The 14,135-nt window shown below is 38.9% G+C and overlaps 1 pseudogene; it reads right to left on the reverse strand.

The window, feature by feature from the left end:
* Positions 1-7,570: 7,570 nt before the first annotated feature.
* On the reverse strand, positions 7,571-12,141 carry LOC146899693 (uncharacterized; annotated as a pseudogene).
* Positions 12,142-14,135: the final 1,994 nt, after the last annotated feature.

Genomic DNA, 14,135 nt, shown 5'->3' on the forward strand with positions numbered 1-14,135 from the left:
GAACATGTAGTCCATCATCATCGGATGAATGGGTGCATAAGTACCCTGCTGACTGCTCCCCTCTCCGTGAGACATCTGAGGTTGGGGTGGAGGTGGATGTCCTGCTGCATCTGCCTCATCAGTCTGAATCTGATGCAGATGCTCATGATACTCCCTCAAAAATCCATCCATGTATGTGTCCGTCAGAGGTTTCATCATAGGGGCACTCAGATCATTAGCATATAGATCACACTCAGCTTCCTCACAAAGCCAACAAATAAGGCTCAAGTGAGGTACAACTTTCTTCGTACCTGAAGCAAAAAGAGCAATGTTGTTGGCAATCAACTCACCAACATTTATGGGCGCCCCATCAAGAATAGTGGCAATCGTGTGGACTCGCCTCAATGGTATCTCAGCAGTGCAAGAGGTGCCCTCCAATATTTGTACCACAAATGACGCCCAAGCCTTGGGGACCGGCTGGAAATCAGACCTTAACAGCATCCAAGATCCTCCCTACAATTTTGCTCCCTCTACACACAACTGCAACATAAGCTCTTCCCACGTTTCGTCATTCCAATCCATGCACTCATCTATCCGCCTCTAAACATCACATTGTTCAGGCGGGTGAATATCCAAAAGCGAGTTAATAGCCTCAGGGCTATAATCAATATTTTTCCCCTCCCAGGCATTCACATAGAACTCAAGGGCCAAAGTCTTGTTGGCCTGCTCAAAAATCATGTTGTTGAGAGACTTCCAACCTCTCTGTGTGATGACTTGGTTGAACTCAGAGTTTCCTAAGAGTTTTGGGAGGTCAAAAGCTCTCTCTTGGATCACTCGATAGTGTCTTATGTCCTTGAAGTGGTCACGAGCATGTTCGTTAATGAAACGGTGGTTCATGGACGGTGGTGGTGTGGCTGTGGGGTTTGGTTTGACAGGTTGTTTGTGTTTAGAGGCGACCTTGGCTTTTTTGGTTTGTTTGTTGCGGGTGTTTGGTGCCATGGTTAGGGTTTGATGAAGGTTGAATTTGTGGGTTGGTGATGAAGATGAGGATGATGATGAAGGTTGGTTGTTTTGTGTGGTAGACGAAGGTTTAGGGTGATGAATTTGTGTTTTGGAGATGAAAAGGTGAAGGAAAATGGTTAGAATGGGTGAAAATTTCGTAGGTTAGGGTTCTGTGAAAATTTTGGCAGAGTTTGACTACTTGTGGAAGTGAATGGAATGAAAATCGTGGTGGGTTTATTTATAGGTTGGCAAAATCGTGTCACGTTTAGCAAAAACATGTCACGATTTGGTTTTGTAACGGTCAGAATTTTGAAAACCACCAAAATCGTGTCACGTTTGGGTAAAAACGTGTCATGATTTTCTCTTTTGAAAAATTTCTTGCCCAGAAAACGTGTCACGATTTGGCCAACATGACACGATTGTAAATGTCAAGAAGACACCAATTTTAACTTAGAAATTTTTTTTAGAGCTTCAGAAGGAGGCAAAATCGTGTCACGTTTTACTCAAAACGTATCACGATTTTGCCCAATATTGGACATGAAAAATTTTCTTCCTCTGTTTGTTTCAGCTAAAATATTTTATTTCATTTTTGTTTTTGAAAGCAATAAAAATTTAAATACTACCTGGAAATAAAACAGTGGGTTGCCTCCCACAAAGCGCTCTTTTACCGTCACTAGCTTGATTGCCAAGGACCCTTAAATGTCCGTTAGAATAAGCTCTACCCTTTCTTTTGGTAGGTCGCCACCCATATATGGCTTAAATCTCTGCCCATTCACCTAGAAACTTCGGTCACCTTCTGGTGTCATTAACTCAACAGCTCCATGAGGTGACACATTTTTTACTAAGAACGGTCCAGACCACTTTGACTTGAGATTTCCAGGAAACAACTTCAACCTGGAATTATACAACAAAACTAGTTGCCCAGAGTTAATATCCCTAGATACTAAGTTTTTGTCATGATACCTTTTAGTCTTGGCCTTATAGATGAGCGCATTTTCATATGCTCTCAACCTCATCTCCTCAAGTTCATTAAGTTTCAAGAGTCTTTTCTTACCAGCAACTACTTGATCAAAATTTAAGGCTTTAATGGCCCAATATACTTTATGTTCTAGTTCAACTGGAAGATGACATGCCTTCCCATAGACTAACTGATAGGGTGAGAACCCTATATGAATCTTGAAGGTTGTCCTATATGCCCACAGTGCGTCATCTAATTTCTTAGACCAATCCTTCCTATCTGACGCAATTGTCTTCTCTAGTATCTGTTTCAACTAACGGTTTGAAACCTCTACTTGACCACTTGTTTGTGGGTGATAAGGAGTTGCAACTTTATGCTTGATGTTATACTTTTTAAGCACATTTTCAAGAAAATTATTGCAGTGTTTCCTCCCATCACTGATCAAGACTCTAGGGGTTCCAAACCTAGTAAAAATATTCTTCTGTAAGAAGTTGACAACGGTCTTAGCATCATTAGCAACACATGGTATCGCTTCAACCCATTTGGTGACATAGTCAACACACACAAGTACATATATGAGAAAATCGATATGATAAATTTTTTGAAACTTGTGACTTTTTTCAAAATATCAACGTTAATGTACTGTTTCTATTAAATAACTTTTTATTTTATATGCAAAACACCGTTCAATGTTTGCACCGCACCCGTTGCAGATTTTATGTGTTTTATCTGCAGAAACGATTTTTTTATCTAAATATATGAGAAAGTTGATATGATAAAATCGTGGAAACTCATTAATATTGTTCAAATATAAACATTAATATAGTGTTTCTATTGAATAACTTCTTATTTTATATGCAAAACACCGTTCAATGTTTGCACCGCACTCGTTGCAGATTTTGTTTTCTTATATTTGTATAAATAATTTTTTTTGTACATATATGATAAAATTTTGAAAACACATGACTATTTTCAAAATATCAACATCAATGTGGTGTTTCTTTGAAATAACTTTTTATTTTATATTTAAAACACCGAAAAATATTTGCACCACACTTATTGAGGATTTTATAAGCTTATTATATATGCAGAATAAATTTTTTATTTAATGATATGTGATAGTCGATATGATAAAATTTGCAAAAACTTGTGATTATTTTCAAAACATCAACATCACTGTATTGTTTCTTCAAAATACCATTAAATATTTACACCACACTCATTGTATAATTTATGTGCTTATATCTCCAAAATCAAATTTTATGTATATCGATATAAGAAAGTTGATATGCTTGAATTTTGAAAACTAAAGACTATTTTAAAAATATTAACATTAATGTATCGTTTCTATTAAAAACAATTATAATTAACATTAATGTATCGTTTCTTTTTTGAAGAAATTAATGTATCATTTCTATTCAAAAAATTATATGCAAATTAGCAAGATTAAGATATTAAAAGAAACCCTAATAATTGGTCAAAAAAAAAAAAGAGACCATAATAAATTATTTTCCTATAGGACAAAACTTATATAAAGTTCCATATGTGCGGTTCAAACTGTTCCCTATTAAAAAATGACACGTGTATTTTTAATTAAAAATAATAAATTCAATTTCGCCCATTACCAGTTACGGTTCAACGCCTGTTATGCGATTTCTTTTCTCTCTGTTTAATTGAATTTCGTCCCCACAACTTTGTTAAGGTGATCTGTGTTTCACTATTATTTAAAATGTTCGTCATGGAATCCATACTTAATCATCGATAGCAAAAAGTCATTGCTCAGTAAACCATTCTCATCTTGTTGGTGCATGATTTTATGATATTTTAAATAAGATGCAAACATGTAAGTCAAGTTGTAAGTCTAGTAAAGTCAGACACTGGTGATAAGTTCCAAATCAAAATAATACTTCAAGATCCAACGTTCCAAATCAAAATAATACTTCAAGATCCAACATCTGAAATATAAGACCAGAGACATTCTTCTGAACCCATACTCAGATTTTTTTGGATATAAGCCTCCTTTCTTGTTCAACGTTGGACACCAACAAATTTTGTCTAATCACTGATCGATTTCCACGGTTGTGTGGGTGGTGCTCTTGTCTTATGATTGGTTTCTCGGTGCCATGGGTTTCAACGACGATGACCGTTTTTTATTTATTCAGTTCCAACTTTTTAGCTGCAGAGATTACATAAGCATGCATGAGAGATAAAAATACCATTACACGTGTCATTTGAGGATAAGAAAACAGGAAGAACTGCATATATGGTAGTACCGTACATAAGTCTAGCCATTTCCTACATCTATGGCAAAGAAGAGTAACTTCAACTTTTTTTCCCCATATTTTGCTATAATACATTGTTTTATATATATTGTCAGTAGATTATAAAAACAAATAATATTTTAGATTTAAAAGTATTACAAAGACTTGTTAATTTTGCATCCAAAATATAAATATCCGTGGAAATTTGTTATATCAACTTATCCGTGGACGTGGAAATTAGATAACGTTTTAAAAATATTTTAAAGACTTATTAGTTTTGCATCCAAAAAAAAAAAACAAATTTTGAAGTTATTTTTTGAAAACTTGGTAAAAAAAAAAGTCATTTTTTGAAAAACAAATAAATTAATTCCATAGTTATCCGTCCGTGAAAATTTGTTAGAGTTGTGATGACATTATCCGTAATTTTTAACAAATTATTTAATTTCATAGTTTTCCGTCGAAATTTGTTAGAGATGGCCATTATTTATAATTAATTTTAAAACAATTAAATTAAATTTTGCAAAATGACCATTATGCACATAAAATTAAGGAGCTCATGAATTTTAAAGAGGAAAATTGTGAAATTTGGTTGTACTTCAACTTTCATATATTGTTAGTAGATGTTTATACCTATAAATAAGGTTGAAAACAGCAGACACGCTTCTTGGATTTGATTTAGGCATTTTATTAAACTCTGGTGCAAACATATTGTCATGGAAGCTTGAAACCCTAGGTTGATTCACTGATTCAGGTTGTTCATCAAGGATATTAAGGTTTGGTTTGCAATGTCAATTCTGTTTTTATGATTCTATTTCTTTTCTTTCAAACTTTCGTCGTGCAAACTCAATTTCTGATTGTTGGTTAACTCACGAATATTGTTATTGCTTTAATCTATTTTGAGATAATCGGTTGATGCTTTCAAATTAGAGTCAAGATTATTCGAATCAATACCAGCGGTTGTTTGTGTTAATTCGAATAGGGTTTGTTAGAATATATGACTTAGTTATAAGGTTCGATTGAATCCAATTTCTAAATTAATTGTGTTTTTGTAACGGTTGTGCAAGAATTTCAGTTAATCATAATCTATGATAGTTTAACGGTTGTAATCTATCTTCGTAGGAATTCATAAAGGCCTCATCATCGGTTGATTGGTTAGTCTTGTAATGAAACAGAATTGGAATTATAAAAAAGGGAATAATTCTTTGAATTGATGATATATCCCATGAACACTGTTGTAATCAGTGAATCGATCATCTTAAATTGATTGTTATTTCGTTTCTTTTCAAAACTGATTCTCAAATTGAATCCCCCCATTTTTATATTACTGTAATTTGTTTACAGTGTTCTTGTTTAGCCATTTTTACGTCAGAAATCTTTGAGAGACGACCAAGGTTAACTACCTTGTACTACTTGTTTTAAAATACTTATTTTTGATCGCGCACGACAACGATCAATATGCTAATATTTTTTCAAGTGTGCAGGACCATAGACAAAAAGTTAAATGTCTTTAGTTCAAGTATAAGTTCTGAAAGAACAAATGAGAGCAATGGAATTTACAAAAGAGAAGCTTGTGTTGCAAGAATGAAGACAAAGTCTGAAGTCAAAGAGCGTCTGAAGACTATCAGAAGCTGTCTACCAGAAGTTGTCTACCAGAAGCTAACGTCATCAGAGAGTCTGAAGAACCATCAGAAGCTGGAGTTCACCAGAAACTGAAGTTAGTTAAATGTTGTTATTCTGAATACATATGATTAATGAAGGAATGGAAGCCTGGAGCAACGGCTATTTCAGAAGAATTAGAAGGCATTGGATGCTTATCCATCGAAGAGCTCAGGAAAAGGACATAGTACAATTGTACAACCACTACTCCACTCCTCACGTCTGCAGTAGTACAAGATAACAATTGTGGCTACGCAGGTTACTTTCTATTCATGGAATGAATTTGAAATTGTTCCCTCCTAGGACAATAACCAAATCAAGCAACAGATCATTGATGATTATCAAGCTTCAACAACGACTCTTTTTGATGTGTTGGCAATCCTCAACGTATCTTTCACATTTCTATATAAAGGAGTGAAGACTTGAAGATTGTAAGAGACTCACAACAATTTTACAAGTGTCAAAACTCTGCTGAAATTGTTTCACACCAAAGTTCACTTAAAATTTCTTAACAGCTTTCATATCTTAGAAATTCTAGAATCTGTATCTGATTTGTATTGTGAACACCACTGATTGTATATCAAGTGTTCAACCTTAAACATATTTTTGTGTAATTGTGTTTGTTTAGAAGACTCTTGCTTTTGTGCTTGAGCATAGGAAGACTCTTGTGTTTGTGCTTGAGCATAGGAAACCTCTTGCTTTTGTGCTTGAATAGTTTGAAGTATCTTGCTTTTGTGCTTGAGCAATTGTAATCAGATATTAATTTTAGTGAACTCTCCTTGGAAGTGCAAGGGGGACAAGACTACTTTCGGATTGTGGAAGGAACATGTATCATTGCTTTGTGTCTTTCTCTTATCTCTACTCTTTACATTATCCGCTGCATAAGACCCTGAACTCTGTTCAAGACTCTGAACTCTATCAGACTCTGGAAACTGTCTTAGTTTTAAAAAGAAGAAAAAGCTAACACAATTCAACCCCCCTTCTTGTGTTTTTTCTCACCTTCATGGGCAGTGGCGGAGCCAGGATTTTTATAAAGCCCGGGCGAAAAAATTTTTGCAATACATTTATAGGGGTTTACATAAGAAATTGCAAGCAAATAATAAAAAATTTAAAGAAATTGCCCAATTTATAGGGGTTTATATAAGAAATTCAAGGGGATTTACATAAGAAATTGCAAAAAATTTGGGCCGGAGCCCAGGCGAGTGCCCGGGCTCGCCGGGCCTTAGAACCGCCCCTGTTCATGGGCGACATATATGATGTGTGCAATTTTTGTGGCAAAAACATCCTGAACCTATTAGTGAACTACCATCAAACTTGGATTGAATGTTATGCTTATAAAGTACTTCGCCTAAAATTTTAGCCTCGTGTTTGGTAGATTGCGGACCATCAATATATATATATATATATATATATATATATATATATATATATATATTTTATGAATCAGCATAATATATTAGAAAAGCCTAGCACAAGATGTGCAAATAGGCAAGCTGTTACACAAAAAGACCCCTGCTACCAGAAAACCAAAGCAGCAAAAAGGGCCAGGCAGAAAATGAAAGTTACAGAGTTGGAAAGAGCCAAAAATACAAACAGAACAGAAGCTATATACATACTCTCCCAACACCGAACAACACCAAAACGCAACTGCCACAAAACAGCAAGCTGAGACCGTAAAAACCTGTCCCAATAGCAGATCCAAAAAAAGCCCCATTCATCTTCTACTTAGGCACTCTCTAGGATTCCAAGTCCACTCGTAAAAGAGGAAAGAAGCTATCCTCAATCTACTTAGCGCCCAAAACCAAGAAACCGCCTTGATTTCGTCAACAATCTCCTCAACCTCCCTCCTTTGATTTTTAAATATCCTAGCATTTCTTTCCTTCCAAATCGACCAAATAGTCGCATGCCAAATTAACCAAGCTCCCTTTTTAATTCTTTTCGGGGAGGCCTCGCTATTCCAACGATCAAAATGCACAAAGATATTTGGAGGGGTAATAACATTGAACTCAAGCCAATTCAAAACTCCACGCCAAATCCTAGAAGCCATGTCACAATGTAGGAAGTGATGTGTAGACGTCTCCTCCATACGATCACACAACACACACAAAAGAGAGGCATCCGGCTCAAGAATGTGACGAAGAGCTAGATTAGCTTGCGTAGGGATGCGATCAAGAAATAAAGTCCACGAAAACGCCACCACCTTAGAAGGAGCCGGACTCTTCCATATCACCCCGAATACCTCTTCCTCTAATGTACAAAGATCCTCATCAAATAGTAAAATCCTTTCCAAAACGGTATAGGCGGATTTTACCGAGAAACCCCCTACCTCCTCCGGAAGCCACACCCACCTATCTTCTTCACTCCTCACATTGACACCCTCTAGAGAAGCCATCAAGTTATCTATTAGATTGAGGTCCCAGAGGAAAGGATGTCTCCTCCAATTTAAACCCCACACACACACCCCATCTTGCAAAGACACCACGTCACCCACCTTAACCTCCTTTTGAGATGAGATAGAAAAAAGTCTAGGATAAACCTTATACAAAGGTTCTTCCCCCATCCATCTATCCTTCCAAAAACTAGTATTTTTCCCATCACCAATTTTCCTTATCACCCTATTAGAAAACCAATGTTCACCAACTCCCTCCTCCAAAGACATATGGTTCCTCCACCATAAAGATGCGAACCTCGGCCACCTAGTATCCTCGGATGGAGCCAAACCACAAACATGATCTCCATACTTTTCCACCAACACCCTCTTCCAAAGCGGTTGTTCCTCTTGAAGTAGGCGCCGTTTCCACTTGGCCAAAAGACTCAAATTGACCACCTTAACATCCCTAACCCCTAAACCTCCTTTGGTTCTAGGTTGACATACCTTCCTCCACTTCACCCAACTAATTTTCCGGCCCCCTCTCACACCCCCCCAAAGGAACTCCCTTTGAATCCGGATAACCATTCTAAGGACCTTAGTTGGAATTTTCAAGAAGGATAAATAAAAAATAGGAATAGCATTTAACACGGAGTTTAAGAGGACAATTCTACCTCCAAGACTCACGTATTTGTTTCCCCAAGAATTTAGCCTTTTCTTCAATTGATCTAACATAGGCTCCCATGTTAACACCTTTTTATGATTAGCTCCTACCGGCAAGCCCAAGTAATTGAAGGGAATGGCTCCTTCTCTACAATGAAGGAATCTACACGCTGCCTCCATAAACTCCCTATCAACATTAATCCCAATTAACGAACTCTTGTGAAAGTTTACTTTCAACCCCGATGCCATCTCAAAACCTCTTAACACGGCTTTCAACATCCAAAGATTGTCCACCGTTGGTTCGCCGATACAAAGAGTATCATCGACATATTGTAAATGGGAAACAACCAATCCACCTCTTTTGATCTCAAAACCTTTGAATAAATTTCGATTCACCACATTTGTCATCAAGCAATTAAAGCCTTCGGCCACCAAAAGGAATAAAAACGGAGCTAGCGGATCTCCTTGCTTGAGGCCTCTTTGAACATTAATTTCTTCGGTGGGACTCCCATTCACTAGGATGGACATATTTCAGCCAAAAGTACAAGCCTTCATCCACCTCACCCACTTCTCCTCCATACCCACCCTTCTGATCATATATTCAAGAAAACCCCAATTCACCGAGTCATATGCCTTCTCAAAACCCACTTTTAAAATCAAGCATTCTCTCTTAGCCCTCTTCGCCAAATCCACAACCTCATTGACAATTAACACTCCATCCACCAAGTGCCTACCTTTCAAGAAAGCCGATTGCGAAACCGAAATAATGGAGTTCATCACCTTAGAGAGCCTTTTAGCAAGCACTTTTGAGAGGAGCTTATACAAACTCCCTAAAAGAGAAATTGGACGGTATTGATTTAGAGACACCGGGGCATTTACCTTTGGGATTAATGTCACAAAGAAAGAAAGAAAGCTCTTTGGAAGCTTTTCATTAACATGGAATTGATCGAACATAATCCGGATCTCATGTTTCACAAGGTACCAAAACTCTTTGAAGAAAGCAAAATTAAAACCGTCGGGCCCGGACTTTTACTACCATCACTAGTTTTAATCACATCTTCTATCTCCAACATTGAAAAAGGGGTGGTTAGCTCCCTATTTTCCTCCTCGGTGAGCATCGAAAAATCAACTCCATCCAAGGTTGGTCTCTCCCAATGATCTTCCGTCACATGCCTTCTAAAATGATCAACCACCGCCTTTCGAACCTCCATTGGGGACTCCACCCAAACCCCCTCCACTTCAATAGCTTTAAGAGAGTTTCGGGTCGCCCTAGCCTTAACACATCTATGGAAAAATTTAGAATTAGCATCTCCCTCTTTAAGCCAGCTAGATTTGGATCTTTGGAACATACTAGCATCTTTACATCTAAGAAGGCTCCACATCTCCTCAAACTTCTTCTTCCTTGCAACCACCTCGTCGCTGCTCAACACCCCAAACTCCCCCTTGACATCGAGATCCGCAATCTCCTCTATTAACTTTTTCGCTTTTAAATTTAAATCCCCGTATACTTCCTTACTCCAAACTTTAAGCTCCTCCTTTACTCCCTTCAATTTATTTTTCAAAATAACCCCCATCCACCCATCGCCCACATGGCCTCTCCAAACATCTTCTACCAAAGGACCAAAGGACAATGATCCGAAATAGATCTCGGGAGAGCCCATAAAGATAAACTACCCCAACAACTACTCCAACTTTCCGATACTAGTGCTCTATCAATGCGACTCATAACTCTACCATTCGGACGGTACCAAGTAAAACTCCTTCCGAGAGGATTAACATCAATAAGATCTATATTCAACAAGAAGGAAATAAAGAAATTCATTTCCAAAACCATACCCGGCGACACTTCTTCATTAATCCCTCTTCTTTCGCCCGAGCAACTAACCGCATTAAAGTCACCAATAACACACCACAAACCATCTCCAAAAGTATTTTTAACCAACACAAGATTATCCCACAACCTTTTCTTTGCCGAAAGGTCACATTTGGAATAAACATTAACCACAAAACACTTCTTTTTATCGACTCCCCATTCAAAGCAAACACAAACAAAACCTTCTCCAACAAGGGAGAAAAGAAGAGAAGAGGTAGACTTCCTCCAAATTGAGAGAATGCCCCCACTATTTCTTATAGAAGGAAGGAAGACCCAATCGCAATCATCACAACCCCAAAGATTATGACACAAGGAATCTGAAACCGCTTCTAATTTGGTCTCTTGAATTGCCAAAAAATCAACCTTATGGGAATACACAAGATCTTTCACCTTATTTTTCTTCACACGCCCCCTAAACCTCGAAAATTATAGGACAACACAATCATTGATCAGCTTCATCCCTCCCCATTAAACCATCTTTCAACACTTGTACTTCTTCAAGGTCCGCCAACTTGGATACCATCCCTTGATCCACCACTTTAAAAGAAAACCCATCCTTTTTTTGTAAACTAAAAATGCGGGTAGCATCAAGAGTTTTCCTTCTAGAAATATCACCGCCATTATTCGGAGATTCAGGGACCCAAGTTCCTGTCTCCTCCATAATCAACCTTAGGCCGAAGGAATGCCCAGACGGATCCCTAGACACAGAGGCTTCTCCCTGGACCCCGTCCTCGCTTCTCGCAACTCCACCACCCTCATTCAAAGCCAAAGGAACTTCCTCTCCATTCACCGCCTCTAAAGTTGGCCTGCCATGAATAGCTTTCCGCTTACGTTTAGACGGAATTTTACCCTCCCTCACTGCCTCCGCAAATTGAAAGCATTTATGAGCCCCATAAGAATGTGGCATTTTCTTCCTCTGAACTTTCTGGATACACCTCCTCATTGTTACTTCCCCTTCTTGCAAGGAAAACTCAGAAATTGTTTCTTCTGAGTCCACTTCTTCACTAAAGCCCAATTCATCAACTAAAGTAGTAGGCCCAATATTCAGATTGGGTTCTGCTGACAAAGCAAGTGTGGGTCCCTCGTTATCAACAATGAAAGGAACACAATTGACTTTACCCACCTCCTCTACAACAACCGCCTGTCGAACAGGATTTTGTTCCATTCTCAAATCCCCACACGCTGCTTCCCCACTTCCCAACATAGTGCCTCTCTCTTCCTCATTGGCCACTTGGTGCTCCAAGATAGGAATGTCAGGGCTACCATCCCCAATCACACAACCTTTTACCTGCTCCACTGAAAGATTCTTATCTAGACTCCTCAATTGTCCCATCTGACCTAGAATAGTCACTGGGCCCCTCGGACCTGCTGCAGACCCCATGGAACCGTCACTTTCCACATTGTCCCCATCATTGGAGACCTACACCAACTCCCTTCCGTCGACATCCCACTGATCCTCCTCCTCTGGTTCCGGCACAAAATCATCCCCCACCCCAAAATCAACCTCCGCCTCCAGCACACTCTTACCACCATCGTCCTCCACCTCCACCGGCGCAGCCGCCTCCACCACCCAGATCAAATACATAGCTCCCATCACCTTAATTCTAACACATTCATCCATCCTCCCCATCCTCTTTGTTGAGATAAGGAGGTTGGCAACATCAAACCTCATCCGTTCCGCCGTGGCCGCATTGAAATCGATAAACTCTCCAAAAAGAGAACAAAGTTCTTTGAAGAAGATCTCATCCCAAATGTGAAGAGGGATACCCCTAACTTGTATCCAGACTCTTCTAGACATTGCTACTTTTGGAGGAGACCATGGCCTGACTTCCTTGAATGTTGCTTCCCACCACACCTTCTTCACCAGCAACGCACCTGAGATTGAATCTGACGACTCCCCTTTCAGCAACACAATCTTTTCTCCCATGGGGAAAACTTTTATACCTCTCCACCCTTCAATGAAAAGGCAGGTTTGTAAATCTTTAGCATCCATATGATTCCACAGGACACCCACGTAGCTCAGTTTAAGGTCATCGAGCACCTCTTCAACCGGAGCTATTTGCAACACCGGTTGCTCCACCGCCTTTACCGACCCATTCACGGCCCTATTGGTCTTCTACAGCGCATCACTAAAATATTTACCTTCCTCCACTATGTTTCTATCTTGCAAAAACCTCACTTTTGCTGGACCATCCTTATCATTTTTGTCCTCCCTAGCTACATCTTCTTTCCCAAACTTTGCAATATTGATCCTGAGCTTCTTCTTTCCCCACCACACATCCTGCAAGCTTGCTTCAAACTCTTCCAGATGCCTCACATCCCTAAACTTAACAAACGCAAAACGGCGATTCCATTTATCAAGCTTACGGGGTATGAAGACTTCACCCACTCTGCCAAACGGGATGAACAGCTCCCACAGATCTTCATTAGTAACCTCATCTGGGAAATTAGAAACGAACACTGATGTAGTAACTTTGTCAAGGTGCCTACCGCCACTAGAGGACGGTGCAGCCTCCACCTCTTTCTCTCTCACTTTGTGCTTCCCGTTATGACCCATGGAGACCCTTTCCCACTCTCTCTCTCTCTCTCTCTCTCTCTCTCTCTCTCTCTCACACACACACACACACACACTTTCTCTCTCTCTTCTCTAGAAGGGAACACGTTACTAGACTTTCATATATATATATATATATAGACACACACACCACCGTCCTAAATAAGGGAATAAAATAATATTCGGCAAGGCGTACAACCCCGGAAAGCTACATTGACCCATCGGTTGATTCAACCTAGGTCACTCTTACACTCCAATTTGCCCATTATGCTTTGACCTGCCCAAACTTCTCTAACTCCTGGTAATTTCCTTAAACTCCCAAGAGCATTTCATAAGAGGAAATGAAGGTTTTGAGAAAAAGGGACACTTTTCACAAGACAGAAAAATATCACTACCCCTGTTGGAACCATACTAGCGGGGGAAGGAATGGTCGTACTTCTTGCAAGTACGGTGTTCACCCTGTGCAAATAAGACCCATGATTAGTATAGTGTGTCCTAGACTTCACCTCACACTCTTACTTGCTCATATTGAGCACAAAACAACTAAGCTGGCATTGTTTGGTCCTACTTGGCTTGTTGCTATGCAAGTTGAATATGATGCACTCATTGATAACACACATGGTATTTTGTGCCTTTTTCTCCCTGGTAGGAACCCTATTGGCTGCAAATGGATATCAAGAGTAAAAGAAAATCATGATGGTTAAGTGAAAAAGTATATAACCATATTAGTGGCTAAGGGGTTTCATCATAAATATGGTGATGGTTAGAATGATACATTTAATTTTATCATAAAGGTTATCACTCTTACAACTATTCTTACA

The sequence above is a fragment of the Medicago sativa genome, chromosome 8 (genome assembly GCF_051527215.1).
Source record: "Medicago sativa cultivar Bolivia chromosome 8, Bolivia_mono, whole genome shotgun sequence".
NCBI classification, from domain to species: domain Eukaryota; kingdom Viridiplantae; phylum Streptophyta; class Magnoliopsida; order Fabales; family Fabaceae; genus Medicago; species Medicago sativa.